Here is a 5,313-nt window from a genome sequence, read left to right as displayed (position 1 = left end):
GGTGCCTTGGGGGGAAAGCAGCAATCAGATCTGTCGCCAGTTTCGCATGGCTTGAAAAAACAGGATATGCCAATTGGACAGTAGTAAATCTCTTGTAAATGAATCAGCTCATGGTGCAGTCATGTGTTAGCATAATCTTGGGATTGACTGAATGGCAGTCACTTGCTGAAAAGCACAAGCATTCTCCGCTGCTACTTTGCAAACAAGCAGAAAACTGAAACCCGGTACACAAAACCTGATGAGAGGGGTCTAGGTTCGAATTCCCAGAAAGCTCTTCAGCAGCGCAATCCTAAAATAGAGTCACAACCTTCTTAGCCCACCGACTTCAATGTACTTTGCTGATGTCGCCCGATGTGATCTTGAGCCAGGCAACATCTCTCAGCCCACCTGATCTTACAGAATTGTAATAATTGTGTGATAATAGTGGGCTATATGGAATTATAAACAAGCAAACAAATGAATGAACAAATAAATAATGGTTGACTGGCAAAAGGATGGTCAGTGAGAAATTGAGACTCAAGTCTCCCCAGCTTTCCAGCAAGAAAAAGGGGAGATGTATGATTCTTAAGTAGCACATGACATTGATAGGCCTGAGAGAAGATACTTCAGAAAAGCTAGTGTTACAGAAATTGTGGGATTATTTCTTATTTGGCTGAGACCAGGCATAACCAAGAGAATTCCACCGGAATACTCTGGACCTGTTTGCACTGTTCATTGCACTGTTTGCACTGTTCATTGTTTATATTGTTTATACTGTTATATTGTTATATGGTTGCAACTATTAGTTAGTAATATTATTGTACGGTTATTCATATGGTATAGACTGTTTCATGTGCTGTTCTTATGTTCTTATGTTCCATGTAAACCGCCCTGAGCCTCCGGGGAGGGCAGCATATAAATGAATGAATGAATGAATGAATGAATGAATGAATGAATGAATGAATGAATATTAGATCCATAGTTAGTAAGAACACAAATTGTCACTGTTTTGTAGAGTTATTCAGCTGAATCATAATCAGCATGTATTCTGGCCCAGTTCACTCAGACGGTCAGGAGGTGCCACTGTGGGCAAATGGAGAACAGCTCATACACTGCATGCCTTGTGGAATCCATAGCAGTATTTCAAAGAAGCCCATTAGGATCTAGGGCAGTGGTTCTCAACCTGGGGGTTGGGACCCCTTTGGGGTCAAACGATCCTTTCACAGGGGTCAAGGCAGGGCAAGCAGCTTGGTTGGGGGGGTACCATCCACACAACAGCCTTGCAGGGTAGATAGAGCATTCATCTGCCTGGAGTAGTGGAAAAGAGCGAGATCGGCATGGTGGGACAATAGGCAGGACTGAACTGAGAAACCCCGGAAAAAAACCAATTTATATACACTCATGAACAATGGATCTTCACGCCATTGGTCAGTTTTGGTTTCATTTCTGTGAAAGAACACTTGCCTAATTTTATGGTTGGGGGTCACCACAACAGGAGGAACTGTATTAAAGGGTCACGGCATTAGGAAGGCTGAGAACCACTGATCTAGGGAGACTAATCACTGTTCCTTCGTATTGTCATTGTTACCCAGCTGAAGGTCAAAGATGTGCCCATCCAAGGCCAATTCCCATGTGAATGATTTGGGAAATGATGTTAGGATGCCAACCGCTGACATCAGAGTAAGTGTTTTATTGACCTATCAGAGGAGAAACCAAACAATGGAGCTGGTACCCGGACCAACCCAATACCATCCTAAATACTTAATATCTGTGCATGTGCCAATCATTGATGGGTCCTGGGTGGAGATCTTTGCTGTTCTGTTTTGATCTCCCTATTTTGCGCAGAATAAATGTTTCTATTTGCTTCATCGAGAACTTTTCCTGCCTGACTTATTTTGGATTATTGGAACTTTTGCTATTTTGGCTTTTGTGTATTTGCATGAAGATTTTTGGCCTAACAGCAGAATGCCGCCCAATTTCTGCCACAGGAGATAATCGTGCTGTGGGGAGACGGCAGACAGCCTGCCTTATCGGCTGCCTGCCTGACATTCGGTGTGTCCCCTACACTAGAAAGGGATATGCCGAGGCCGACAGTCAGACATACATTTTTAAAGCACCAAATATCAGTTAAGAACTGACTCCTGTTTCAGTTACTGTTCGTTCTCACCACTCAAGTTCTGCTTTCCCGGCTTGAAATGATACCAGGCCACCTCCCACCGATGGGAGAGAAAACACACGTCTAATTCACCTGCTGGCCTAAAATGTTCTGTAAATACACTCCAGTGCAGTTATGGTACAGAGCCCACCTCGCCTGCCTATCCCCCCTTTTAGGAAGTTCCTTCATACCAAGACAAACGTCTCAGTCATCTAGCTCATTATTGTCTGTCTGCTCTAACTGGCAGCGACTCTCTGCAGAAAAAGATCTCCCCCAACACTGGCTGCCAGATCCTTTAAGGCCAAGGGTCACAGCCAGAAGGCATTGTGCACAGCAGCAGGTTAAATACAAAGCATGTGGTACCTCTTGCTCAGCTCTCGTCTTTTGCTTGGCTCTCTTCTTTTCTCCTGTTTTCCAGCTTGTGGTACCTCTTGCTTGGCTCTCCTCTTTTGCTTGGCTCTCTTCTTTTCTCCTGTTTTCCAGCTTGTGGTACCTCTTGCTTGGCTCTCTTCCTTTGCTTGACTCTTCTTTTCTCCTGTTTTCCAGCTCTGGTTCAGAAATTCCCACAGATGGCAGGATCTGGGGAAGGGATGGATCTTAGTGGGGCATAATACCTTAGAGTCCTTCCAATGCAGCAATTTCCTCCAGCCGGGAGTCTCATCTCCGTAGTCTGGAGATCAGTTGTAATTCTGGGAGATCTTCAGGCCCCACCTGGGGGCTGACAGCCTAAATGGCTCTCAGATTGGAAAATCTGCACTGGGATTAATGCTGCAACTGGCTCATATGAAATTGATTGTGCTGGAGCTAGGGTTGCCAGTTCTGGGTTATGAAATATCTGGATACCCTGGGGGTGGAGCCAGGAGTGGGTGGGATTTGGGGCAGGGAAGGAACTCAGTAGAGTGTAACGCTATGGGTCCCAGATTGCAGGGGAACTGAGATTCTTAGTCTGGAGATAAGCTATAATTCCAGGGGATCCCCAGGTCCCACCTGGGGACTGGCATCCCTAGCCTGGAGATACAAGAGAGACGTGACACATGTGAACAGTTCTAGCTGCACCTGTTCCTGCCTGGGGTCTTCTGCTCTGCTGCTGTTATGGCCCTCCTGTGAGAAAGGCAGACAATGATACCTCTAAGAGGCTTAAAGGCCTCGCTATTTTAGTCCGAGGAGATCAGGTGGGGAGGAAGGGAAGTGGGAAGTGCTTGGCACGAAAAATATATTTTGCAAGTAGCATAATTTACATTTCCTCTTGCACACACAAAGGGGAAATAGACTGATTAAGACCACAACAGATCAAGGCCGCAATGTGCAAGCACTGCTGTCTGTGTGAATGCATTGACATCCATGTGCAATGAGGTAGAGATGCATCAGTGACTCTAGGGCAGCAGTTCTCAACCTTTTCTCCGCCTTGACCCCAACTTCGGCGGCTGGTGTGGTGGCAGTGCATGCATGGCTGCGCAATGCATGCACACACAATGCATGTGCATGCAATGCATGCGTGCGGGTGGCATGTGTGCATCCGCAAAACAATCAAGGCACATGGAGGCAGTCATTGACATGGCTCCACCCATTGCCGCTACCTGCCTCCACATGCCGCCACTGGCCACCTGGTCGGCGGGCAACCTGGCGACCCCAGGGAAGGGGCCAAGCAACCCCAAATGGGGTAACGACCCCAAGGTTGAGAATCATTGCTCTAGGGCAGGGTAGTCAAACTGCGGCCCTTCAGATGTCCATGGACTACAATTCCCAGGAGCCCCCTGCCAGCGAATGCTGGCAGGGGGCTCCTGGGAATTGTAGTCCATGGACATCTGGAGGGCCGCAGTTTGACTACCCCTGCTCTAGGGCTCCATGTTTCTCCAGATCCATGCTTTACTCGTAAAAGGCAGGTTTGGGAGGCGGGTGGGGTTGAAGTGCAGTGGGGTGGACGCTTACTCCCTGCACCACTTTCCTTGATAGAAATCATTTTGAACCACTATTGGAAGAAAAAAAGATGAGTACAAATTTTAAAAGGCACTCTCAAAAAGTCGAACAGGGATGAGTAGTAGAAAACAGAGACTTTCCATAGTGAAGAGGAGCATTTAGAATGTGCAGAACACTTTTTGTTATTCCTGGAATTCCGGTTTATGGGGAAACATTTGGCAGAGCAGCCTTTGAGGACAAATCTCACACTGCCCTTTACATGAAACAAGCAAAAATTGAAAAAACAACACTATATTGTTGTTATTTTAAAATCTGCTGTGGAATACAGTTTGCCGCTCATACATTGCACATTGGATACTCTCCAGATCCAGATCAGAAGTTGATAATGGATCCTCGAGGTATAGGCACTGAGCTTAACTGGCTGTGGTTGCAGGGGTAGTCAACCTGTGGTCCTCCAGATGTTCATGGACTACAATTCCCATGAGCCCCTGCCAGCAAACGCTGGCAAGGCTCATGGGAATTGTATTCCATTAACATCTGGAGGACCACAGGTTGACTACCCCTGGCTGACAGCACAATCCCTATGCAGATAGATGGAAATCAAGGAAAGAAGACTGCAGGAACTCTGCAAAGGATTGCACTGTGAGGGTGGCAGGAACAATGTGTTAGAAGTTTCTCCTGTCAAATCTTTTGATTTGAATTTGAATTTGCACATTTATGCTACCAGGGAGCTGGGTGTTTCCAGCCAGAGCCAAGCAAATTCCACTGTGCTGAACTATGACACAATCCTGAGGCAGACATTCTTCAGCAGCAGTATTTAGCCAAGTGTTTCTCATACTATGGTCAGTGCTAAAAAAAGCACAGGTTGTGACTCTGGCAGGAGGATTATGATGAGGCCAGGAGGGAGAAATAAAAGGAAGAACAGGGTTACCAGAAGAAAAGTCTTGCTAGCAAATTTGAGCATGGCTCTGCATTGGGTGCAAAATGGCTTTGAAATAGCCCTGCTGCCACATATTTATAAAATTGTATAATGTCAGCTGAGATTCCTGCATTTTATGTCAAGGAAGCAGAAAGTAACCTGGAGTCACTTTGCAATTAGTTCCTCAGAAATGCAGTAATCTAAAAGTGGAGCTCAAGATTTCAGCTGTATGGAAAGACCTCTTCTATAGGAGTATAGTTGGGGAAATTTTCTTTTAAAAAAGACAAAACAGGCAGTAGCCTGCCAGCTTACTTTACAAAGGGGCTTGGAGGAGCAGAGAGGA

The sequence above is a fragment of the Paroedura picta genome, chromosome 13 (genome assembly GCF_049243985.1).
Source record: "Paroedura picta isolate Pp20150507F chromosome 13, Ppicta_v3.0, whole genome shotgun sequence".
NCBI lineage: Eukaryota > Metazoa > Chordata > Lepidosauria > Squamata > Gekkonidae > Paroedura > Paroedura picta.
This window is presented reverse-complemented; position numbering follows the sequence as displayed.